We start from the raw sequence: 27,666 nt of genomic DNA, 5'->3' as shown, positions 1-27,666 counted from the left end.
TTGTGCTGGCCGTCTGCACTGAAGTGGGCGTTGCCAACATCAACTCTAGCGTCCTCGTAAATCAGATCTAACTAGTCTAACACAGATAGGAAAGTGTCCGTATCGTCCTCAGATACGTTTACTAACTTTTCTCTGATCGCAATCGGTAGCTTAGTTTTTAGAATCATAATAACGTCTTTGGCGGTGATCGGCGAATCCCAGAACTTGATTTTCGCTAAATACTTTTCAAAATATCTTCTCAAACTACCGCGCTTACTGTTAAACACTTCGGCGTTGTAAACCTCTTTTCTCAGGCGCTGCTGCACATCAGAACTCCAGAATTTAGCTAAAACATCTGTTCAAACTCTTTGTAACTTTCACAAGAGTCGACCATTTCGGTTCCCCATAAGGCAGCATCGCCTACGATAAATCCACTAACGAATTGAATTCGCTGGCGGTCACTCCAGCTATTCGGGAAAATTCCTGAAAAATTTCGGAGGAACACTATAGGATGAATTTCTCTTTTCTGTGGGTGAAAGGTCGGAAAAATACGATGTTTGATCACGCTTTCCTCCTGCATCAAACTGACAAAAGTGGGTGGGCTGCTACTCTGGTTAAATTGTGCTTCTATAGAACTATGAGTTTGAGCGTTATCAAATGGTGAACGGTAATGTACCTGCTGTTGTTCATTACTTCGTGGTGAATTATTCCAGTCTCCTGACACGGGAGGTGGGGCATTTTCAACTTGACATTTTAGTGTACGAACTTCATCAACTATCTGTTGACGCCATTCAGGTAAATCTTGAGCTAACGTTCGTCTTATCTGGCCTAATTCTGACATTACCGTGTCTCCTGTTTTTCCAGGGGCTGCCAATATTTCAAAGGTCACGTTTTTGACCGTTTCCCTGAGTTCGTTCTTGACCTTGTTTTCTATGAATCCGTTTTTGTTTTTAATCCACTCTTGGTAGTGGTCGGACAATGCTTCAGCATGTGCCTTAACAGTATTCTTTATTTGATCCTCTACATTAAGAGTCTCAATCTGTTTGGAAAGATTATCAACAATATTCTCGATCGTGTCTACTGCGGTTTTAACTCCTTTGACCTCATCAGAGATTGCAGTATAATCTTCTTTTAAGGTCGCGGCTTGTTTTTGATATTCCATCACTTTTGAATTTATTTCTCCCTTGGCTGCTTCGATTTTTTCATCTAACCGTTTTGAAATATCCTCTATTTTTGACTCTACTTGTGTGTCAATTTCTAGTCTCATGGTCGTGATCTGACTACTGATTTGGCTTTGGACATTACCCAACAGGGTATTTAAATCAGCTGTTATGTCTGCCTTTAGTTCGGCTTTTACCGAATTTAACCGTGTATTTAGGTCATTTATCTCCGTTTGCAGATCTGTTTTTACCGAATTTATGTCTGTTTTTACTGAATTACTGAATTTATGTCTGTTTTTACCGAATTTATTTCTGTTTTTACTGAATTTATGTCTGCTTTTACTGAGTTGCACAGATTTGTAAGGACCTGATTTTTATTATGCCGTCTTTCGGCCTTCTCTTTTTCTTCGCGGGCCTTTTCATCTAATTTTTCCTGCTTTTCACGTTCCTGTCTTTGCGCTTCTCTCTGTCTTTGACTTTCGAACTTGCGTTCCATTATTGCTTCGATCATTACGGCCAAGTCATTTTTTTCAAAAGCGGGAATAGTTTGCACACTAGGACCGGCTTCTAAAACTTCGGTCGAGGCTGCTTCTGCCTCCGCTCGTGTACCTATCGCGCGTGATCGTAATGGATAGTGAGGTCCATTCGCATCACCGGTGTCGTCTGGTTTTGTTTGTGTGCGCTGTTTACCGTCAGCCATGTTCATGACTTATTTGCCAAACGTCAAAATGCTACAGATACTGTTTGTCACTGCCGTCAGTCGTTTGTCTGTGGCGTAGTGCTATGGCTTACTGGGACCTAAGATGAAATTTTAACTCTGGGTAACAACTGACGTTCATGTACGCCAAGAAGACAAGATGGTTCCTACTAATTACAAACAAATGAAATATCACACGTTTTACCAGTTTTGAGCGTAGTTATCCGCCATATCGTAATTTTTTTATGCACTGACATCAATGGTACACTGTCACTGAATTTAACTAAATCAGAATGGACTATGGACAAATTGAAATAAAGCTGTTTCAAGGCAAGGAAAGACAGGTTTACGTTCTGATCAACTCGAAAGATGCAACGTCACTACGAAAGCTTGGCTACTGCGTATAAAAATTTGACTTACTATGGCTGTCTTGATGGTGATACGGATGAATACTCGCGTTTTTTGGTAATTTCATCAATCATTCTTCTGAATTAATTAAAAGGTTTTCCCACTTCTCTTTCTCGGTTGAATTGCATCAACATGAAAAAATGAAACAATTACTAGAATAAGCACTGAAAAACTTTTAAACACATACATGAAATGATTTTTGATCAAGTCCCTGTTCGGGCGCCAAGTGTAGCGTTGCTCTTGGGGGACGAAAATAAAAAGAATTGTTACTTTTTTTTTAAATGTCGAAAAAGTAAACATTTTTGGTGGGCCACTTGGCAACAGAATCAGGGATTTATTACGCTATTATAATAACATACGTTGACCATTAAATACCTGAATAAGAGCAGCATATTGATATATATATTTGAGATCGCTCGGAAGAAACATTATCATTTCTGTGCATTTTTATAGTCGCGATACAGTCATACCCGGAACAACACTAAGGGACCAGAAGATTTATAGACTTTAAAAGAAATGCAACACTACACAATTAAAAAAATTGGTTCAGAAATAATGGGAAAACGATAATGTTCCTTCTGCCTCATGCTGCGTTCGACCCATCAGCGTGATCGTAATTTCTGATGATGAAGTAACACAAACAATAATTATCATTCAGTTAAATAAGGAGATGGAATCATCAAGATTAATTTACGAAAATAAGCACACTTATCTTTAACACACGTTTTTTTTAATGCTACGTATCTTTTCATATTAAATTACAATAGATGACCATTGTGGTTAAATACTTTATACATAACAGTCAAAATGTCCTCTTGACGCTGTCTGTTTGATATCAGTTACCAGAAACTAGATGTTTTCTGATTGGAAAAAATAACAATTAGCATATTCACTCAATATTTTCACATAAAATATAAAATACAGTTGCGGAACGCAGCAAGTCCGCGTCCGCCTCTCATGGAATACAAACAGTAAAAGGTGAGGCGCCAAAAGCTTCAATTGTCTTGAAAACAACAGAATTCTTTTTTATACCATTAATCGATACATGTACGTAGAGATTTACTGGCACCGCGCAAGAACGGCAAAGATAAAGAATAATAGATTCTGTCGCTGCTATGCGATGGTTCATTTCTTTTACTTTACAATTGTTCGATAACTTTAGGCCATCAGGCGTTTACTATTGAGCGTATATTAATGTTTGTGAGGCGAAAATTACTAATATTACACATCCATGTCATGAATGGTTTTCTGCTGAAATCCCAGACTGTGGTTGTGTTTTTCGATTTGGAGAAGGCTTACGACACCTGCTGGAGAACTGGTATTCTCCATTCTCTTTACACATGCGGCTTCCGTGAGCGCCTACCCTGTTTCCGTCAGGTATTTTTAAAAGACAGAGTTTTAAAGGTGTGGGTTCAGCCTTGTCGGGCGCCTTTCTACAGGATAACGCTGTGCCTCAGGGTTCAGTCCTGAGCGTCGTCCTCTATCCTATCGCCATTAACGCTGTAATGGCCTGTCTCTCGCTGGGCATCTCTGGCTCCCTTTTTATTGACGATTTTTCCATCTATTGCAGTTCTCCACGGACCTGTCTCACTGAGCGGCGTCTTCAGCGCCCTCTTGATCGTTTTTACTTCTGGAGCATCGACAATGGCTTTCTTTTCTCCACTGACAAAACGGTCTGTATGAATTTCTTGTGGCGTAAGGGATTTCTCCCATCATCATTACATCCTGGGCCTGTTGCTCTTCCATTCGTTCCTGGGGCTCATGCTCGATAGGAAACTCTTGTTCCTCCCATGTGTCTTATTGTCAGCCCACTGTACGTAGTTCCTCAATCTCTTACGTCTCCTCAATGGTACTTCCTGGGGTGCAGATCGAACCACTCTCCTCCGTTTGTACCGGTCTCTTGTCCGTTCGAAACTAGACTATGCTTGCTTTGTTTATGCGTCTGCCCGTCCGTCACCCATACGCCGTCTCAACACTATCCACCGTCGTGGAATCCGTTTGACCACTGCGCATTTTACTCTAGCCCGATTGAGTGTCTATATGCTGAAGCTGCTGAACTACCACTGTCCTACCGCCTCCTCAGCAGGTAAGCATGCTGTTTGTCCGCCACGCATGGCCCCCATCCTATGCCTCCATCTTTGATGATTCCTTTGATCACCAGTATGGGGCGCGGCCTTCTTCTCTGTTACCTCATGGAGTCAGCTTTCGGCACTTGCTCCGGCGGCTTAACTTAACACTACCTGCAACTTTCCCGGTGGGTGTGAATCCTTCACCACCTTGGTTCGTGAAGCAGCCCGTGTTGACCTTGGCCTTCATTCGCTCCCTGAGCACGATACTCCAGTGCCGCTCTACCGCCTTCAGTTTCACGTCCTTCGCAGGGAACTTAGCGATAGTACCTTTCTGATTACTGATGGCTGCGACAGAATGCTCCCACATGGACTTACAGATTAATGAACTTAGTTATAGGTCAGCTGCCGGCACACTACTCGCCTCGCGGCCAGTTTCAAACTCGGTCGCCTCACTCCTCGCGAACTGTTTCACCTTCCTGGTCTCACTGTCACTCCACTCGCCTCTCATCTCCCTGCAGACCACGCGCTCCTAAGGCAACGATATTCTACTAGACATCATGGGGTGACCTATCGATGGTGCAACAGTTCATTCTCTCTCTCACGTCCACCCCCCCCCCCCACCCCCTGAAACCAAAACCGCAGGGGGGATGGGAGACAGCAAAGACCTAACCTACAGAACCCTGCTTAAACTGGCTCAGACAGACACGAAACCCCTCCCATTTTCCTCATCCCTAAGCCTAACCGTGACCTGAATGGGAACTTCTATAATCCTATAGTGACCCACCAAATGGGATGCCAGTTTACCAGAGCCTTATCTGAAGGACCACTGTCCTCGAAGCTCTTAACGAAGACACCTGCATATTCCCCAGACGCCGTCCCCAGTTACAATGCGCCGCTTCCTTCAAATGGGCGCTTTGTATGTTGGCCTCGGTCCTGCGCCCATTACGTTTCATTACCTGCGGAATAGTATCACAGTATAGAAGGTCATGAATGGATCAAATGTTTGCCTAAGGGGAACTGAGGGCAGTGTAAGAGAGGCAGGAGTGACCTGGTATCTGTCTTGCCTGGCAGTGTTAGAAGCCAGGTTCATCCAAGGTAAGGCAAGGTGCCACTTGGTTTGAACCTTAGAGTGGAAGGCGATTAAGGAAGACTTTAGGATGTGATCAGCACGCTCTGAAGGCCGTGGTTAATACAGAGTGGCAGTGTCATGTCTAACCCCAGAACCGAAGCCAAAGTTCCGAAATTCTCTAGAAATGTCGCCAACAACGACCTAGAAGTCCCAAACCAAGAGAAAATCCTACCTATGTGCTTAATACTTTGCCTCGCCGTAATACCACTACTACGCAACATACAGCTGAACTGGATAAAACCATCGACGATGAAAAGTATATAACATTGAGGGGAAGGAGAGCGACATAATCGACAATAAGACGCTCCATGGGCGCCTCTGCCTAGGTGGATTGGAGCAGCCCACTTCACCAGGGCCAGGTGAGAGAGACACATATTATGGATGGTCTTTTGAACTCCCAAATGACCCTGCCAGCATGCTGTGAAAATATTTAAAGACGACCGGAACATGAACGATACATAGGCAAATCCTAACCTCTTCACTCCATGGGCCCCTACAACGCAGTACATCCTACTACAACTCATAACTGCGAATGGCTTGCCTGGACTTCAACTGAGCCCTAATGGGGCCTAGATCGTAATCACCGCTCTGTTGCTGGACGACGTCGCCAAGCAGCATGGAGATGTCAGTAAGTAGAGCGTCCACAGAAATCTGTCCAGGATCGTCCTCAAGGGAGGATCCTCCTGACCCTCGAACCTACCTCTCAGGGTATCGGCAAAAACATTGTCACACCCCCTGATGAGACCCACGTTGAACCGACAGCCCATCGCACTATACGACCCGTTTTATGGGAATGGGTTAAAATCCAACTAAGTGCCTGATTTTCCAAGGTGAACTCCCGGTATTCCAAGTAAAACTTTAATTTCTCCAGCGAAAAGAGAATTGCTAGTGCTTCCAACTCGTGAGTATTTCTTTTCACTGAGGCATAGGCTAAGGGCATCCGTTCCACATCGTGTTGTGGGAGGAGCACGGCACCAACTCAGAGTTGGAGGCATTTGTGTGAACTATAAATGGATGGTTGAATTTGGTGACCGCCAGAAACAGATTATTACTCACAGGGATTTTTAGAGAATCAAAGACAGCTTGTTGGCTGTCAGTCGAGGCGAAGGGTTCCGAAAATTTGGTCATCCCGATAAAACTCGTCACGCCCTTTTTAGTTTTGGGAGGGCGGAAACTATAAATGGCCTTCGTCCTTGACTGGACAATCCTAACCCCTTCTGCCGAAACTATATTCAAAAAGGATATCTCACACTAGGCTAAGATAATCTTAGATGGTTTGACGTTAAGACCTGTCGCAAACAGTCTAACAAAGATGCTTCAAATGATCGTCAAAGGAGACACTAAAAATGACGATGTCAAAAGAACCGCAATGCCGGTAGACAGATAAAAAGGCACCCTGTTAAAGTCGTGGAAGTTCCAATTGGTACAGAAAGCTGTGGCCGCCTTGTAGTCATCAGCCAAAGGAATTTGGTACTAGGCCTGATACAAATCACAAGCAGAAACATAACGAGCACATGAAAACCAAGAGAAAAATGTTCATATCGGGAAGGGAAACGAACTCCAAGATAACCTCTTGATTAAAAACACTGAAGACCACAACCAGTCAGAATCCCCTTCCATTATTCTTCGCGACCAAAATTATTGCGAAGTGGGTGGCCATATAATCCCCTCACCATCGGTCTAGGAGGGGGACAACCGATAAAGTGACTGGCAGAATCTGAATAGACAACAAAATACTATATTCAATACGGTTGCTATCACAGAATCTGTCAGTCAACACCTCGGGAAAACTACGTAATGTGTCTAGCAAGACCTGAGCTTTACTGGAAGGCAGGTGCGCCACATCAAAGTCCGTACTACATGTACAATAATTACACAGGCTCACCTCCTTAGAATATTGGCACAAATGCGGAATCCAGAATAAAATCGGCGGCTCGCTTAACCTAACACAAGCGCAGTTCGACTAATAAAATCGCATCACAGTAAAAGGTCGGTAGTGAGACCCCTCACCACCGAAACTACACAGGCCAAGAAAAATCGCCAATCCGACAAGAAATTCGTACATGGACAATGAGGGGAAGAGCTTCACTATGAATAGTCCTACGGGGTATGTCTATAGGTTTCTAATTGGTGAACTTACAAATATTCCGATATCTGGAATACCACTGACGACTCATTAGCGAAACCTGCTAACAAGGCACACAAGGGTTCATGACTAACATAAGAGCAAACGAAGGGGAGAGAACTGTTGTCACCACTTTAAGTTCACTACACTGACGGGACAAAACGAAATGGTAACATGCGGGGCCATTTTCTAGCGTCAGTTGTTAGGACGTTCCATGTCGCCAGACCCGCATTGGCGAGCAAACTGTGCCTGCCGACCACAACGATGACGTGAAACTTTTCAAGGCCGGAAGACAGGCTAAAAGGAACACATTTAAACTCGTTTAAGCTGCAATTGGTACAGAAAGCTGTGGCCGCCTCGGACTCTTCGCACACAGGAAGTTGGTACTAGGCGTGATTCAAAGGCTCTTGGAGTGGAGCTAACAAACGCTTGAGGGACGTCCTCTCTCAGACTCTCCTTTCGTCGACTTGCTTAACCCCCTTACAAGAGTAACCAGACTATCCAAGTTGCGATAAGGCACGGATCTCAGCAAATAGAGCCCTGGAGCGATCCTCGACATTATACCTTTCTAGATAGTATTACCAGGATCATACTCAGACAGCTGAAGGTCAAAAGCTACGGCTAACGTACGTATTTCAAGAGTTAGTGAATTAGATCATCATCCCCTTCTGAACCCGAAAGAAATAATGATTGACTAGATTGATTTCTAACTGACAAACGCTCCGCTTCCTCAGAACCTCCACGTGGAATTCTTTTAAGGTCCTATCTAAAATCGCGCTGATCATTTCTGCCAAGGATCCTTGATAGATCAGCTGGAAAACCGTTTCTCACGGCGTCCTGAAAAAGTCTACTTGCTCCTCTAGTTTAGCGGAAATCCACAAAAAACTCCTTCTGCCTGTCAACTGCGAAACTTTCCATGCCACACAATACACTCAAAAAGGCTATGCAATGTAGTAAATCCAGTGGGATGTTTCTTTGTATTATTTCTGGGTGACGAAGGGAATTCCTGATGTTCAGGAACTCTGTTTCCCTTGATTCACTAACCCCTGATCGCTCTCGCTCTCCAAGGCACTCAAACCAATCTGAAAACTGACCACCCTATTATAAGGCTGGTCAGTGTCAGGTTTGATTTTATGATCAGTGACCACTGTCGCTAAATCTTCAACGTTCCTGAACCAATGCGCAGTTTGCACCTGCATTCGATACACTTCCGTACGGGCTGGAACGCTGGCTTTTAGGAACTGAAAGGGTTCCTGGAGCTCAGAGAGTTCCAAGCGGCACAACATTCAAGGGCAACGCTCACCTCGCCTATGGGCCCCCCCACAGCCGAACTAAGTCGGCTCCATCTTCGGTTAATCCACGGATGCGACACTCAAACTTTGGCTGTTCCTTCCTCAAGCAGCCCACTCCGACCATGACTCTTGACTCCATGTGGAACGGAACGCACCTGGAACCCAAATTTCAGCAGTTGTGTGTAAACATGAAAGATACAAAGTAGAGTATTAAACTGTAATTTATGTAATTGAATGTAGTAACACGAATGGTTTCAGTAGATATCAATCCTTCACCCGAAAGACAACCAGGCTCTTTCTGTCAGGATGGTACATAATACCCGTGTCAGGTTGTCTGTGGTAGGAAGGACAGGGCCAAAGGGAGACTGAACATCATTCGTTTTGTGAACTTTATTTTAACAAAACACCCTAAGATTTATTGAACATCTATTGCAAAAACACCTGCAGTGATACTGCTAAGAAACAGAATAATTTACAATCATAGAACTGTTCAAATGGTTCAAATGGCTCTGAGCACTATGGGACTTAACATCTGTGGTCATCAGTCCCCTAGAACTTAGAACTACTTAAACCTAACTAACCTAAGGAAATCACACACATCCATGCCCGAGGCAGGATTCGAGCCTGCGACCGTAGCAGACGCGCAGTTCCGGACTGAGCGCCTAGAACTGCTCGGCCACCGTGACCGGCATAAAATTGTACCACACTAATTACTAGCAAACATATTAAATATAATAATAAAAACAGTAGCAATATAATAAAAGAGCTAAAAATTCTTTCTCGAAAGAAACTAAAGTTTACAATCCAATACAGAAGTACACTCCGAAAATAAGCACCATTTAAGAAAATTACTGTAGCGCCGGATAGCGGAGGTGCGCAGGACACGCAAGAGAAATAACCAGACAAACTTGATGTTAAATATTGGGTCCAGAATGGTAGAAATAGTGAGAACCTGCATGAAATTAACAGATCTTAACCATCTTAGTGTTTGATCAATTCAAAAATTAACGGCGCATACAAGGAGTAAGATTAACAACCTTTCAGTTGGCCGAGTCACACTTGCATAAAGACATTTATGTAAATAAATCTGCTAATCATTCAATTGGCAAATTACCCTGTTAACACTTCAACAGCTTACACGAGCTAGAAATAAAAGAAAATTAAATGGAGAGCTGCAATAGGAACGCTAATACATCGGCGTTGTATACAGCCCTGTCTTGGCAAGGCGTAGTGGGCGCGGGAAGATTAAGTGGTGCAGGGCCATCTGCACCCGGCTGGCCGTTCTGTCAAGCGCAGACTTGGCTCCGCTTTCGGACGTTGTGTTTGCTCTACCAACCAGCCAAATTTCATCCAATTCCCACCAAAATAGACACAAATGCTAGCCTAATACGTAATTTATTACAGGAATTGGGCCAAACCGAACGCCGCCTAACGACAGCCAAAGTTACAGCAACAAGAAAAACAAGTAAGTAACTTTTCAGTGAGATAACAGAGTTAAACCAGTGAGACTGGTAAAATATAAACACAGTCCCTCAGAGTTAAGGAGCAGGAACTTCGACAGACAACCATAAATATTACTAAAGCCGCGCCACGTGGGCGAGAGGTAAACACGTAACAGCCACCAGAGCGGGGCACTAAACACCAGTCTAACGCGTTCGGTTGGCTGACGAACCCCTGGCTAACAGCAGATAGAACAACTTTTGGATAACGTCAGAGCCACGTATAAGATAGTAGTAACAAATACAAAAGAAAGTCGTCAGAGAGAGACTTAATAATTAAAATTAAGAGCCCCCCCATTACAAACAATAAAAAAAACATCCAATAAGACAACAGATGAAATCGTGCACTTCAGTAATAGGACATGCAGGACGTAGCACATGAAATAAACCGACTTAACATGTAAGTGCGAGCCGCCACAAATCCGACGCCTTACAGCAGTCAACTAGGAAGTTACATTTTTAACTAAAAGTAGGAAAACCCTAGATTTGTTAAAAATGTAACGGAAAGAATAGGGAGGATCTTGACGAAGCGGAATATTACCGTAATTCACAAGCCCAACAGGAAGATACAGGAATACCTTAAGCCTGCCAGGGACGCTCGCAAACCATTGGAAAAAACTGGAGTGTATAGGATCCCTTGCAGCTGTGGAGATGTTTATGTGGGTACCACTAAAAGAACTGTTTCAAAACGTTTGGAATAGCACAAGGGCAATTGTAGAAGAGAAGAAATGGACCGATCAGCTGTTGCGAAGCTTGCTTTCCAGCCAGGTAACCACCATATTCGTTTCGAGGAGACGCAAGTACTAGCGGCCACAAGCGGATATTACGAAAGGCTCTGCAGGGAGGCAATCGAAATCGCCAAACACCCTAATAATTTCAATCGGAAGGAGGAGGGCGTTAAATTAAACGGTATATGGATGTCGGTCTTGAAGATGATGTGTACCACCCGTCCACCACTGGGTGATGGCAACGGCGATCGACGGCAGCGGGCAGCGGCCAATTGCACTGACGTTTTCAAAACACGTGACGTATCGCCTCGGCGCGGGAGCGCGAGGACACGGAATTTAGCGGCAGTCAGTAGCGAGCCAGTGGGTGTGTTGTACCTTCCATCGAGCTACGGACCCTCTTGAAGATGTCCTCCGCAGACGGGGACGAAACGATGGGAATTGACACAGAATTCATCAACCGAGCACGGCATAACAGTATGGATAATTATAATGGACATGACATTTCCGGCCGTGAAAGTCAATTATTCAGATAGCTAAAGGAAAGGAAAATTTAATAGCGATGGGAGACTGGAATTCGACAGTTGGAAAAGGAAAAGAAGGAATCCTAGGTGAATGTGGACTGAAGGAATTGAATGAAAGAGGAAGCCGTCTGCTAGAATTTTGCACTGAGCACAGTTTAAACATCGCTCATACTTGGTTAAAGGATCATGAAAGAGAAGGCTGTGTACATGGAAGAGATATAGTAATAAGACAGAGATTTTGGAACCAGATTTCAAAATTGTAAGACATTTTCAGGGGAAGAAATTGGGAAAACGTAGGAAATTAAAGAGATGGGAACTGGATAAACTGAAACAACAAGAGGTTGTTGAGAGTTTCTACATCTACATGATTACTCAGCAATTCACACTTCAGTGCCTGGCAGAGTGTTCATCGAACCATTTTCAGAGGGAGCATAATGGAACGATTGAAAAGAATAGGGGAAAGGAATACAGAAGATGAAGAATGGGCAGTTGAAATTGTGACTGCAGCAGAGAATCAAACAGACAAAATGACGAGGTCTAGCAGAAATGCTTGAGTAACACAAGAGATATAGAATTGAACAGATGAAAGGAGAAAATATAAAAATGTAGCAAATGAAGTAGGCGAAAGGGGATATAAACATCTAAAACATGAGATTAACAGGAAGTGTATAAAGGCTAAGCAGGTATGGCTAAAGGGTAAATGTAAGGATTTAGAAGCATATATTACTGGGGGAAGTATAAAAATTGCCTACAGGAAATTAAAGAGGCCTTCGGAGAAAAAATAGCAGCTGTATGAATGTCAAGAGCTCAGATGGAAAACCAGTCTTAAGCAAAGAAGGGAAAACTGAAAAGTAGAAGGAGTACGTAGAGGTTCTATACAAGGAAATGTATTTGAGGCCAATACTGTAGAAATGGAATAGCACATAGCTGAAGATGAGATGGGAGGCACGATAATGCGAGAAGAATTTGACAGAGCTTTGACTGACCTGAGTGGAAACAAGGCCCAGTGAGTAGACAACATTCTGATTCTGCTAGAACTACTGATAGTCTTGGGAGAGACAATCATGACAAAACTCTACGATCTGGAGAGCAAGATTTATGACACAGTCGATTGGGTTGTTTGGGGAAGGAGACCAGACAGCGAGGTCATCGGTCTCAGCGGATTAGGGAAGGATGGGGAAGGAAGTCGGCCGTGCCCTTTCAGAGGAACCATCCCGGCATTTGCCTGGAGCGATTTAGGGAAATCACGGAAAAGCTAAATCAGGATGGCCGGACGCGGGATTGAACCATCGTCCTCCCGAATGCGAGTCCAGTGTCTAACCACTGCACCACCCCGCTCGGTAACACAGTCGAAATATCCTCAAAGTTTAAGAAGAATATAATAATTCGAATTCCAAAGAAAGCAGGTGCAGAAAGGTGTGAATATTATCGAACTATCAGTTTAATAAGTCATTGTATCGTATTGTATTGTATGGAACTGGGGACCTAGAAATCAGAGAGAGGCTTCGTCCCCGCAGTAGCTCTCAGTGGTTCACAACCCCACAACAGGCTACAGCAGTCCACTCATCCTACCTCCGCCCCACACCGAACCCAGGGTTATTGGAAACAAGGGCAACGAGCCCGCATTCGCCGAGGCAGATGAAAAATCGCCTTAAAACCATCCACAGACTGGCCGGTACACCGGACAGTGACACTAATGCGCCGGGAGGAATCGTGCCGGGGAACGGCACGCCTTCCCGCCCAGATAATAAGTCATAGTTGCAAATACTAACACGAATTCTTTACAGAAGAGTGGAGAAACTGGTAAAAGCCGACCCCGGGGAAGACCATTTTGGGTTCCGGTGATACGAGGGTTGGAACTTTAATAGTGACAACTATTTATTTACGGCTCGTACAAAATGCATACTGACCTTCAAAGTAGTCACCAGCATTGCGTACAACCCGTTGCCAACGATGTGGAAGTCGTAGGATACTCTTTGCAGTGCCAGTTGTGTTGACAGTTCGAGAGGCGCGGTCTATTCAAATGGTTCAAATGGCTCTGAGCACTATGGGACTGAACTGCTGACGTCATTAGTCCCCTAGAACTTAGAACTAGTTAAACCTAACTAACCTAAGGACATCACAAACATCCATGCCCGAGGCAGGATTCGAACCTGCGACTGTAGCGGTCTTGCGGTTCCAAACTGCAGCGCCTTTAACCGCACGGCCACTTCGGCCGGCTGGCGCGGTCTATTACCTGACGAATTTGTAGCACTTCTGAAGCGAATGTCGTGAAGTGTTTCCTTCAGTTTAGAAATCGAGTTGAACTTATAAGGGCTCAAGTCAGGGGAGTGCAGTGGGTGGTATAGCACTTAGCATCCCCATCAGTCAAACAAATCAGTAATAGCTTGCACTGTACGTGGTTGAGCATTGTCCTGCAAAATGATGGTCAGGTCCTGCAGAAAGTGTCATCACTTCTTTCTCGACGCTGTTCATTCTTAGAACACAACCTACGACCAGCTTAGAGACAGAAGAGATGACACTTTCCGCAGGACCATCATTTTGCAGGACAATGCTCAAGCGCGTACAGTGCAAGCTGTTATTGATCTGTTTCACTGATGGTGATTCTGAGTTCTATACCACCTACTGAACTCCCCTGAATTAATTAAACTGAAGGAAACACTTCTCGCCGCCCGGGATTAGCCGAGCGGTCTTAGGCGCTGCAGTCATGGACTGTGCGGCTGGTTCCGGCGGAGATTTGAGTCCTCCCTCGGGCATGGGTGTGTGTTTTTGTCCTTAGGATAATTTAGGTTAAGTAGTGTGTAAGCTTTGGACTGATGACCTTAGCAGTTAAGTCCCATAAGATTTCACACACATTTGAACATTTTCAAACACTTCACGGCGTTCGCTTCAGAACTGCTACAAGTCGTCGGGCAATAGACCGCGCCGCTCGGACTGTCAACACATCTGGCACTGCTAAGAGTATGCTACGACTTCCACATCGCTGGCAACGGGTTATGCACAATGCTGGTGACTACTTAGAAACGTCAGTAAACCTTTGAAACAGGTATCTATTTCGTACGAGCTGTAAATAAATAGTTACTACTATTTAAGTTCCAAACCTTATGTTTAGGAACACGCGAGGCAATGCTGATCCTACGACATCTCTTAGAAGATTGGTTAAGGAAAGTAAAAGCTAAGTTTATAACTTGTAGACTTAGAGAAAGCTTTTGACAATGTTGGTTGAAGTACTCACTTTCAAATTCTAAGTGAAGCAAAGGTAAAATATAGGGACGAAAGGCTATTTACAACTTGTACAGGAAACAGACAGCAGTTAACAGAGTCGAAGGGTATGAAAGGGATGCAGTGGTTGAGAAAGAAGTGAGACATGATTGTAGCCTATCTCCTATGTTATTCAAATGGTTCAAATGGCTCTAAGCACTATGGGACTTAACATCTATGGTCATCAGTCCCCTAGGACTTAGAACTACTTAAACCTAACTAACCTAAGGACAGCACACAACACCCAGCCATCACGAGGCAGAGAAAATCCCTGACCCCGCCGGGAATCGAACGCGGGAACCCGGGCGTGGGAAGCGAGAACGCTACCGCACGACCACGAGATGCGGGCAACCATCCCGGCATTTGCCAGGAGTGATTTAGGGAAATCACGGAAAACCTAAATCAGCATGGCCGGACGCGGGATTGAACCGTCGTCCTCCCGAATGCGAGTCCAGTGTCTAACCACTGCGCCACCTGGCTCGGTGAATGCTGAGGGAATTAGATTAGGAAACTAGGCACTTAAAAGTAGTAGATAGGTTCTGATATTTGGACAATAAAATAACTGACGATGGCCGAAGTAGAGAGGACATAAAATTTAGACTGACAATGGCAACAAAAGCGATTCTGAAGAAGTGAAATTTGTTAATGTCAGGAAGCCTTTTCTGAAAGTATTTGTATGGGGTGTACCATGTGTGGAAGTGAAACATGAACGATAAACGATTTAAACAAGAGGAGAATAGGAGCTTTTGAAATGTGGTGCTACAAAGGAATGCTGGAGACCAGACGGCTAGATCGTGTAACTAATGAGGAGGTACTGAACAGAAGTGGGGAGCAAAGAAATCTGTGGCACAGCTTGACTAGAAGAAGTAATCGTTTGGTATGACACTTTCTGAGACATAAAGGGCTCACCAGTTTAGTGCTGGAGAGAAGTGAGGGGGATAAAAATCTTAGAGGGAGACCAAAAGATGAAGACAGTAAGCAGATTCAGAAGGATGTAGGTTGCAGTACGTATACGGACATGGAGAGGCTTGCACGGGATTGAGTGGCGTGGAGAGCAGTGTCAAACCGGTCTTCGGACTGAAGGCCATAACAACAACATGTTTTATTAATGGATCAGACAGATCCAAACTACACCACTCCCCACAAAATAATGTTATCTCGACGTAATGACTGCTAGAAAGCCAAGTTAAATTAATTATTGAAATGTCTATAATATTTCTACCATCTAACATCTTGTAGTGTTGAGCTCGCGCGTTAATGAGTCGATATTAATGAGATGAGTGGCTAAATTAGATTAAATTGGATTCAAATTTTTTCCTTCTTTATTTGCCTGACGCAGGTTCACTGATACAGTGCTATCCTGGTGTGTGGATACATCAATTATTGATCTCCATTTATAAGGGGCAATCAAATGAAAACGGGACAGGTAGCAAAAAGTAAGTGAGGCTGTTCGCGTGTTGCCAAGGTTCTTTCGAGTACGCTGTACAAGTTTCGCTGGGAAGCCCATACACATCTTCCTTACAGCCCAGGTGATTTCCATACATTTGAAGCCTTGAAGGAAGACATATGTGGTCGTCGCTTCGCTTCGAACGAAGAGGTGGACACGTGGGTAATATCATGGTTCCCTAGGCAACCGTAAGCTGTTTCCATGAATGCATTGACCGTCTTGTTTCATAGTCTGGATGAATGTATTAAGAGTTATCGCTATTACTTTTGAAATAGTAAACAGTTTATTCATTTTTTACCATCTCTCTCTTTTTCATTTGCCTGTCCTCTTATATATCATATTGCATCCTTGGGCACCCCTGCTCTTGCAATGAAAAAGCGAAACCAACCAAACAATCTCGTTCCCCTTTTTGTTGGTCATTTGTAAGTTTGCTACGAACATATTCTTAAATAACTGCATCTTGTTTACACCAGTTTGAAACATACTTTAAAGATGCCCTAACGTAGAGGTGAAAGTACTCATACCGTTTAGATTAAGTTATTTGATATCCAGAGGTGTACTTATAACTAGGAATTGCTGATTTAATAAAATAGTTCTGACGATATCCATCCAGGCCCTCTTTGAAACTCGTGTAATGCCTTCTAACTGTGTGACTAACATAATGTGCAGGACAGCCTTTGGAGCACACTTTGTATGCTCCACCTTTTGTTTATTTGTTCTACCACTATTTTAGGGTGTGAGCTACTCCGTGTCATAGTCTTTTTGCACGAAAAGAATCTTTACACCAGTCTTGTTGAACATTCTTGCCATCTCCTTTAATGCGGCATCTGGAGATGGAACGAGAGGGATTTCGAATCTATGTGAATTATTACAGTACTAGCTGAGAATCTCGGCATCGTCCATGTGCTAATTTATAGTTGTGCCCAAGACTCTGTTTGCGTGAAATTCATTTTTTACTAATAAAGGTTCTTTGTATATATATTTTGAAGTAGTATGATTGGACACGTGGACGAAGAGCTTGTTTGCTTCGCTAACACAGAAGAGAGTTACGTAGAGCTGGTCATATGAAAAGCGACTGACGCTAAAGATAAATGATAAATTATTAGGAATATGTGTGATTCGGGGCATAAAATTTCGGTTACTTGCACCACTTTCGGTCATAATTTCCAATTCTATGATGTTACAATGGACATAAGTAACCTTAAGCATCTGCGAATGAAGTGCACTTAGAAGCAGATAACTCATGACGCTATGATCAAATTTACGTGGCGCCTCATTTTAAGAAGGAGTTCTCAAAGAGTGAGTTAAAGTCTGATGTTTTCAAGCTGCAGCAAATCTTTCCTCACGATCTTCATTGGATTCTTGAGACCACATAGCTTTCAGTGTTTTAGCCGTTGTGCTTTACTCAGAAAGACTCGACTGTTTTCTAGGCATTTTTATTCGTCAACAAAACTAAATCAAAATGTGGTCAGTAGACACCAAATAACAAAGCAAACTATAAGTATGTTTTTTATAGCAAAGAATAGAAGTAAAATCTATAGAAAAAACAGACCAATGTGATTAAACTTTTAATACACAAACCGAAAGCAGTGTTTTTGTATACCCTAATCAAATAAATTGAATGTCAGTTATTCGTAAAGGTAAGAGTGTGGCGCGTAACTTAAGTCGCTGATGCGAACCCAAGCGTCACTGACGTAAACTTGTTACAATACTTATGTCAATGAAATAAAAAAGTATTTCCTAGGAAATATAAATAGAATCTATCAAAAGCTGTGCAATGTAGATATGTATTTAGTACAAAAATTAAAATCAAAAATGAGTTCGCTATTTTACTGATTTCGCATTGTGTTGCCGCTGTTAGTTTGTATTCGTAAAGATAAGATTGCGGCGCTCAGTTAGCGCCTCTTCAGATTATCTTGAACAGCGCTGTTCAGGATAATCTGAAGTTGCGTCAACCCCGCGAAACACGTAGTTCTGGAGATTAGCGAGTTCAGACAGGCAGACGTGACGGTTTTACAGTTCTTAGTATAGACGGTGCAAGATATTTGATTAGAGTGTGGGACTTCATGGGAGTATTCGTGCTAATTCCTAAACGGCATTTTTCTCGTAACACGGCACGTTCACATCTTACAATATAACGCACAACGTGTCAGGGAAGCTGAGAGGATTACTCTGCAAGAGTGGTGACGCAGCTCGGCTCGTTAATGGAAGTGAGAGGCGGAGCAGCCGGCCTCTGGCGATACGTGACCGCGGGGGCAAGCTGCCGCCCACGCGAGTCTGCGGGCGGGGGCGGGGGCGGAGGCGGCTTCCGACGCTACTTGTTGCCGCTTCCCAGCGCGTCAAGGACGGTCGAGGGGCGCCCCTTTTGTTAAATTTATACGGTATTCTCTGCAATTTTAACTCGGGGGACAATCGCTTGGTACGTTTGTGTGTATTGACGAAAGAGTGTTCCTTTTGTATTTTCACCCAAAAGTTCTGCCCAGTCACGTTTAACTGGCAGTCATAAATACTACTTGATTTGATCAGATAATTTTTATTCAGTTTGCTTGCGCCTTCATGACTGCAATTTCCTTTGTTGTCTTTATGTTACAAGAAGGGGGAGGGCGAGAATAAAAACCGCGAATGCGTCTAAGCGTTTCACATGCTTTTGATGAGAGCTATCACAGTTATTAGTCTCTGAAAAGATGGTTTTGAGCTTAATGTTGACGTCCCTGCGAAAAGACAACTCGAGCACTTCACAACATCCTCCTATAAAGCACAGAGTGGAACAGCCAGTTACATTACTGACGTCGACTATCTGAATTGTTTAGTCTATGCACTACACCTGCTTCGTAACATTCCAGTCTGAACTTGTGCGCAGTTCTGTGATGGTATCGTGGGGTCTTGGCGTGACCCCAGCCTGGCGGACGATAGGCCGTTGTGTAATAACCGTGTTAGGAAACTGCTACGTAAGCAAAGAGAGCTTCATCACAGATTCAAAAGGAGTCAAAACCTAGCTAATAAACAAAAGCTGAAAGGAAGCGGAAATGAGCATAATGACAGCAACGAGAGAAGCGTACAAAGTCTTTAAAATTAAAGTCTTGTCAACCGATCTGACTAGAAACCTAAGACGTAATGATCTTACGTAAAAACCGATAGATGTAAAGACAATTTCCGGAGTGCCCAAAGGAAGTTTGACAGAATCTTTAGCCGGCCGTTGTGGCCGAGCGGTTCTAGGCGCTTCAGTCCGGAACCGCGCTGCTGCTACGGTCGCAGGTTCGAATCCTGCCTCGGGCATGGATGTGTGTGCTGTCCTTAGGTTAGTTAGGTTTAAGTAGTTCTAAGTCTAGGGGACTGATGACCTCGGATGTTAAGTCCCATAGTGCTCAGAGCCATTTTTGAACAGAATTTTTACTGTTTACAGTGCATATAAATAACCTAGTAAAAAGCGACGGAAACTATTTAAGATTCTTCGTAGATGATACGGTTGTCTTTCGCAAAGTAACAACGCCAGAAGACAGCATCGATTTGCAGAATGACCTGCAGAGGACTGGTGATTGGTACAGGCTCTGGCGGTACACTCTGAACGTAAATTAATGCAACGTGTTGCTCGTACGTAGGAAAAGAATACCACCACCGTACAGCTGCACTATATTTCTGTAAACAGTCTCTACCGTGAAACATCTAGGACTAACCATCCAGAGCGACCTTAAGTTCAATGACCATATAAAACAAATAGTAGGAAAAACAGACGCCACACAGATTGATAGTACGAGTCTTAAGGAAATGTAACTCATCCACGAAGGAAATGGATTACAAGGCACTTGTTCGACCGATTCTTGAGTATTGTTCATCAACCTGGGATCCTTACCAGGTAGCTTTGATAGAAGAGATACAGTAGATCAAATGAAGAGCAACGTGTTTCGTCACAAGATCGTCTAGTCCGCGCTAGAACGTTACAGAGATGTTCAGCAGACTCCGCTGGCAGACGCTCCAAGAGAAGCGCTGTGCATCACGGAGCTGTTTACTATTGAAATTTCGAGAGAGTACTTCCAGGAAGAGCCGGACAACATATTACGTCGTCCCACATACACCTCACGAAAGAAAATGATGAAAAATTTCGATAATTTAGAACTAATATAGAGGTTTCTCGACAATCATTCTTCCTAAGCACCTTTTCCGAGTGGAACAGGGTATGGGGAATCAGTTAGTGGTGCCACACACAGTTAGGTGGCTTACTGAGTATAATGTAGATGTAGTGCAAGAGAAGGTGCCGCTTTCACGCCGTAACTGGGAATTGCCGGTGGCTGCAACCGCTTGGCGAGTTGTTAAGGAACGTCCTTGTCAACAGTATACCCTTATTCATTTTAGTACAGAATATCAGGCGGGAGGCTATTGTCCCTCGATAAGTCGGTGGCTGCCGCCGCACGTAGCGCCATAGTCAGCAACTGCCGGCTTGGGAGCCAACGCAGCACACGCCAGCAACGAGAAGCAGTGGTGTTAGCGAAACTGCTTCCGAAATTTATCAGACGCAGCCGATAGCAGCCTTACTAATTCATGGATATTTATGATAGCCTGCTAGCCAGTGCTTCTCCAACAGCAGCAGTCCTGCACCGGAAGAGACAAGAGCCTGTAGCCATAGGGCGGTGAGGATTTCATTCATTCTGCTCTTCTTGTTTATTCAGCCCTTGAAGGGGCTTAGTCGGAGCTGTGGTGCTGTGCTTCGAAGATGCTAGCCTGCTTCTTCCACTTCGTCAGCTTCCTGAATATTCTTTGGTTCCGAATAAGCCTTTTCGTGAAACTGTGTCTGGTCTTCAGGCTGACGGTCTCTTCCGTCTGTATGACATGCTCACCAGTAGCTCGTCTCAACCGACGTAATCGTGGTGCAACAATATGCTGCTTACACACCTGTCTGAAGAGTTGAATGACGCAACGATTTTTGCACTTCTTACCCAAGCCATTCCCACTTGACTTTTTTTATATCTAAAACCGGTACGCTGTCTGCCACATGGGCTGGAGCTCTGTGTGGTTTCCGCATCTTGCCTACGATGGCATTGGTTTCTGTGCAGTGCCAGAAACGGTGCTAGTGTTGTACGTGAAACACCCTGCACTACACATCACAATACCGTCGGCTCTCTCATGTGTCATGAACTGTTTGAGTTGAATGTGGGCGTGAATGTACCAACATGGCAAAAACCTGTGACGGATCTTTTCTAACCATTGTAATGACCCAGAAAATCTATTTCAGTTATCTTTTCAAGGGGCATCTGACTTCAGATAATATATATTCTGAAGAATTTTTCATAGTTTAAGATATTCAGTCTGGGTTACAATATTATACTCATTCATTTAAATTCAGGTTTGTTGTCTAAGTTTCAAATGTATGGTTCCCTTCCTGAGGACAAGGACGAAAATTAAAGCTGAGAATATAAGACATTTTAACGGCTGTATAGCACACACCATCAGAACAAAAATATCTCAACACCCCTACATAATGCGGAATTCACCACTAGATGTCATGAGAGGCCCTTCCGCCAATATAAAAGGTTTATATTTATGAATTACGGCGTAAAAAAGAAATTAAGGACTTGGGATTAGGATAATTTGAAAGAACTAAAGGTTACTGAGATTCCAACTCAAGCAATAGGAAACTATTTACTGAAAAAGGAAAAATACAGTAGAAAACGAAATAGTAGCTTTGCGGACTTAAATAGCGAAGACAACAAAAGAGCGACTAGGCAAGAAATCCTTGGATAACACATGAGATAATGAAGGCATAATGTAATAATAGAGGGACTGAATTAGCCAATGTAAATATACAGGTCAAAAAATAAGACTGACAAATACTCACGGAACACAATGGCTACAAGAGAAAAGCAAAGGTGTAGAAGCGTTGTTGACTATGGGAAAGAGAGATGCAGCGTAATGGAAGATTAAAGAAATCTTTCGAAAAAGGAAAAGTTGCTGTATGAATGTCAAGAACACAGGTCATAAAAGTATTACTAAATATACGAGGGTTGGAACTTTAATAGTAGCAACTATTTATTTACAGCTCGTACAAAATAGATACCTGTTTCAAAGTCTTACTGACCTTCAAGGTAGTCACCAGTATTGTGTATAGCCCGTTGCCAGCGATGTGGAACTCGTAGGATATTCTTAGCGGTGCCAGTTGTGTTGACAGTTCGAGCGGCGCGATCTACTGCCCGACGAATTTGTGGCAGTTCTGAAGCGAATGCCGTGAAGTGTTTCCTTCAGTTTAGAAATCGAGTTGAACTCACGAGGGCTTAAGTCAGGGGAGTGCAATAGGTGGTATAGCATTCCATCAGTGAAACAAATCAGTAACGGCTTGCACCGTACGTGCTTGAGCATTGTCCTGCAAAATGATGGTCAGGTCCTGCAGAAAGTGTCATCACTTGGTTCTCTAAGCTGGTTGTAGGTTGTGTTCCAAAAATGAACAGCATAGAGACACACGTGATGACACTTTCTGCAGAACCTGACCATCATTTTGCAGGACAATGCTCAAGCACGAATAGTGCAAGCTGTTACTGATTTGTTTGACTGATGCGGCTGCTAAGTGCTATACCACCTACTGCACTCCCCTGACTTAAGCCCTCGCGAGTTCAACTCGGTTTCGAAACTGAAGGAAACACTTCACGGCATTCGTTTCAGAACTGCTACAAATTCGTCGGGCAATAGACAGCGCCGCTCGAACTGTCAACACAACTGGCACTACTAAGAGTATCCTACGACTTCCACGGGTTATACACAATACTGGTGACCACTTTGAAGGTCAGTAAAAATTTGAAACACGTATCTAGTTTGTACGAGCTGTAAATAAATAGTTGCCACTATTAAAGTTCGAACCCTCGTAGAAAATAAATGTGGAAGGAGTATATCGGATGGTTTGAAAATAGATTCTGACAACATTGTGGAAATGGAAGAGGAAGTAGATGTTTACGAGATGGAAAACATGATAATGCGAGAATGTGTCGTTTTAAGGCACCTGGAGTACACGACATGCCCTCACAATACGCGACAACCCTCACAATTATTATAATTTTTGAGAGACGAAACTGTTCCCTGAGAAGGCAAGAAAATCATACTAGTAAAATATCCCTAGCCGCCAAGAAGAATGTAGTTATCCCAATACCAAAGCAGGTAGTTAGTGATAGAAAAAACCGTCAACTTAAGAAGTCGTAATTGCAAAACATTGACATGAATTGTGAGATCAACTTCGTTCCGGAGAAATGTTGGGCACACGAGGCAACACTTATCAAACCAACATTTGGAGCATTTGTAGATTAGAAGACAGATTTTTTCAAAGTTGACTATAGTTTGCTCTTTGAAATTATGAAGGTAGCAAGGGTAAAATAAATTAAGTGAAAGGCTTTTTACATTTTGCATGAAAGTAGATGAATCGAGGACATGGAAGGGATGAAGTAATTGAGAAGGGATTGACAAAAGAGTGAGACAGTGTTGTAGCCGTACCACTATATTATTCATTCTGTTTCCTTGGCAAGCTATGAGAGAAAGCAAGGAGAAATTTGCAAACGGAATTAAAATTCAAGTAACAGTAGTTGAAAACTTGTTAATCAATGACAGGCGAAGGTATTGTAAGAACCGTTGAACTGAGTCGATAGTGCTTAGAAAAGAGTACAAGATGAATATCAACAAAAGTAAAACACGGGTTATGGAATATAGTTGAATTAAATCACGTGGTGCTAATGGAGAAACTAAAAATAGTAATGAGTTTTGATGTGTAGGCAGCAAAATAACTGATAGCCAAAGCCGGAGAATATAAAATGCTGAATAATAATAGCAAGAGAAGCTTTTCCATAGAAGAAGGATCGCTGATACTGAATATAAAATTAAATGTGAGAAAGTTAACTGTACTGTAGTGTGGTGTAGTGTAACCTTGTAAGAACGTGACACGTGGACGACAAACAGTGTGCACAAGAAGAAAGTAAAAGCTTCTGAAATGTGGTGCCACAGAGAATGCTGGAGATAGGATGGATAGAGTGGAGGACCAATGAAGAGGTACTGAAATTATCTGGGGGAAAATATGTTGATGGCACAACCGAACTAAATGAAGGGTATGTTAACAGCACACAGTCTGGAGCATCAAAAAATAGTTAATTTGATAATTGAGGAAAGTGGGGTGGAAACTGTAGACGAAGCCAAGGCTCGACTACTGTAAGATGTAGGTTGCAGTAGTTACGCACAAATGAAGAGGCTTGCAGAGGATGGACTAGCGTGTAGAACTACATCAAACCAGTCTTTGAATTGAAGATCACGACCGTAATAACATGTCGTTAATAGTTATAAAAGTCTTAGCTCCATACGAAGTACATAAATGTTTATTGGAATGCATTTACGCTTCTCTTGTCGTCACTTACACACTCTTATTTGTGTATGTGTATAGATGAATATATGAATACCTCGAAAAAATGCAGACTACTAATTTTAGAATGTATTGTGACCTATACAGTGTGATGCCTGAATGTCTACCCTCTAACAATCGGATTTTTGCGAATAACTCCAATAAAAATATGTTATTAGAAATAGATATTTATAAATATAAAGAACGTACTAAGCGAAAGAAAGAAAATAGGTAAAATGATAGAAAATTGTTTTTAAGTATTTGAGCGTAATTGCGATTGTCATGCCAGCATTAATTGTTGTATTGGTAATTGTAAGAGCATTGTGTTTTGTTTATTCAGGTAAAATACAATTACTGCCAGAATCATTAAGTGTGTAAATGAGTCCCTTGAAACTGTTTGTACGGTGCATGTAATTGCCACAGCTAACACATATTACTTCTCTGCACTGCACTGGTTACTTTCACAAATAATAGATTATTGCTTCAAGCCATTCACAAGAAATCACCAACTTAACAATGTAAGCTGAGCGGTAGTTTGTCATGGTGTCCTCTATAGGAAGTGTGTAATCAGTTCTCTTTCTGTCCAAGTTCACTGTCCATTGAGACATACTGTTAGAGAAAGCTATACTAAAGAATTACCATATCATCATAATGTTCAGTCTACGGATGGAGTCTAAAAGTCGTTGTTTGTCGACAATTAGAGCAACGAATGCCACGAAATAATGCTGAAGGAAGGGTATCTCTGCGCCCTGTTCGTCTGACAGATGTAGAGGGTAAACTAAAATTCGGCCGACAAACTTTCAGGGCTGGTGGTACGGTCCAAAACAAGAGAACACGTCTAGTAAACATGGGCTCTAAAATGCATAGCTGAAGAGCTATAAGCATTCGTTCAGTAGAAGAGATGAGTTTCACAGTAGCGAAACCTCTTAAGGTGAGCATTTTAGAGCTCATGTTTACTAGACATTTGTTTTTCTTGGTACATAGTACCATCTCTGAAAGTTTGTCGGTAGAGTTGTGGTTCATCCTGTAGTTAGCACTGTTGACCATTCGCCGCAGCTAAATCATCGATGGCAGGTACAGGCGTCCCACTCCATCGCCATCGGACGCATCACCAATACGCATCTGAGTGTCTACTGGCATGCATTGCCATCCACAAGCGCTTCACGCTACGGGGGCCATGAATGAAAGTGAGGAATGGTTAATGTATAAATGAATCCAGCTTATGGAGAACTATCGTTTGGAACTAACGTTGGGATTCCCAAGAGTAACCTTTTTTCTGTCAGTTTTCTTGCTTCTGTTTAACTGTTATCAAAACTAATGTGGATGTAAACGTAGAAGTAATGAAAGGAAGAATATAAAATAGCCCAGTGTTAAATTCAAGATAACAGACTGTAGAGTAACTGAAATAAATAAGTAAATCTATACATATTACAAATTGAAGTCTCCCGCGGCGTTTTTCTGTTTGTTTGTGAAAGGTAATCTGAGGAACTACTGTAGTTATTTTTGATACGGTTTTCATCAATAGATAAGACTCTTTCATGTTGAAGGTTTTGTGTACATAATTCATTAGCGCTAGGAAAATCGCCCGGCCATAGATACTTCCTGCCACCAAAGCAGGTGCGTGTCGCTAGTTAGCACATAACTGCCATTTTATTCAGAGAAGGGTGAAAACACTTCCGTCATTAACCGTTAGGTGTTACATGTCGAAGTCGAGTGTGCATGCTGTATATTGGTTGCATGACTGAACCGCCTGTGTATTCTAATGTTGAGAAGCAAATACGCTTGTACCCACGTGAACATGTCCCGATACTAAATTCCTGGGACGTTAAAAACGTCTAGATAATTTTATTGCGACAATTTAATACTGGCTTCATACTAGTAACGAGGGTACACTGTCGCGCAATGACAACCGTTTTTCTGTGTCATTACTGCCAAATTCTTTCGATATCTTCGGCACGTTGTATGCTTGACACGTAGAGAATACAGCTCTAAGAACTCATCCCACTGCAGAGTGGAAGATTGGCACCTAGTGAATCAGATTAGCAGACGGCCCTTAAACAATAAATACTCTCTCGCGCAATTATAATGAGATTTCTAAATCACCCGTAACAACACAGAAACCAATTTACCGGTCAGTGGTTTAAAAATTTCAAAAAATGGAAGGCTAACTGTCCGTCAAATGAAATGAGAATCAAGTACCATGTTGTGCTGCGTTTACGTGGATATAGACGTGATCCGTGGGGACATGATTCTGTTTAGTATTCTGTGGCACCTATTCTATGTTTCATGAAATCCTTCTCTACATCTTAAATTATGTAACATAATGCCATATGGATGAATGACCGAGCGAGATGGCGCGGTGGTTAGACACTGGACTCGCACTCAGGAGGACGACGGTTCAATCCCGCGGCCGGCCATCCTGATTTAGGTTTTCCGTGATTTCCCTAAATCGCTCCAGGCAAATGCCGGGATGGTTCCTTTCAAAGGGCACGGCCGACTTCCTTCCCCGTCCTTCCCTAATCCGATGAGACCGATGACCTCGCTGTCTGGTCTCCTTCCCCAAAACAACCAACCATGGATGAATGGTTGGAAGAAACCAAAGGACAGGCTCAGCTTCCTAAGTGGAAAGGTTTTCCCTATCGTTCGCGCCCGCAAGCACCTTTCCTTTGCGAAATTTGAGTGCTGTAAGTACATCTGTTAGGCGTAGATGACAATAATGATGTGTGTGTGTGTGTGTGTAGTGCAGCGTCGTGTTCGTGTAGGAGATGATGACAGAAGGGAGAGGGTGAAAAGAGGAGCCAACATATAGCTCACCACTCTCAAAGAACAGCAAGGGGGGCGCCGAGCTTACGTTCCCACCCGAAAAAAAATTGTTCAAATGGCTCTAAGCACTTTGGGACTTATCATCTGAGGTCATCAGTCCCCTTTGACTTAGAACTAATTAAACCTAACTGACTTAAGGACATCACACACATCCATACCCGAGGCAGGA

General features: G+C 43.0%; 1 protein-coding gene across 1 annotated transcript in view; it reads left to right on the top strand.

Annotated features, from left to right (window-relative positions):
• Positions 1-27,666, top strand: part of LOC126457755 (cardioacceleratory peptide receptor-like) — a 338,155-nt gene that overhangs the window by 252,087 nt on the left and 58,402 nt on the right. The gene's annotated exons all lie outside the window — the stretch shown is intronic.

This window comes from Schistocerca serialis, chromosome 2 (assembly GCF_023864345.2).
Source record: "Schistocerca serialis cubense isolate TAMUIC-IGC-003099 chromosome 2, iqSchSeri2.2, whole genome shotgun sequence".
NCBI lineage: Eukaryota > Metazoa > Arthropoda > Insecta > Orthoptera > Acrididae > Schistocerca > Schistocerca serialis.
Note: the sequence above shows the minus strand (reverse complement) of the source record. Positions and strands in the feature narration are given on the sequence as shown.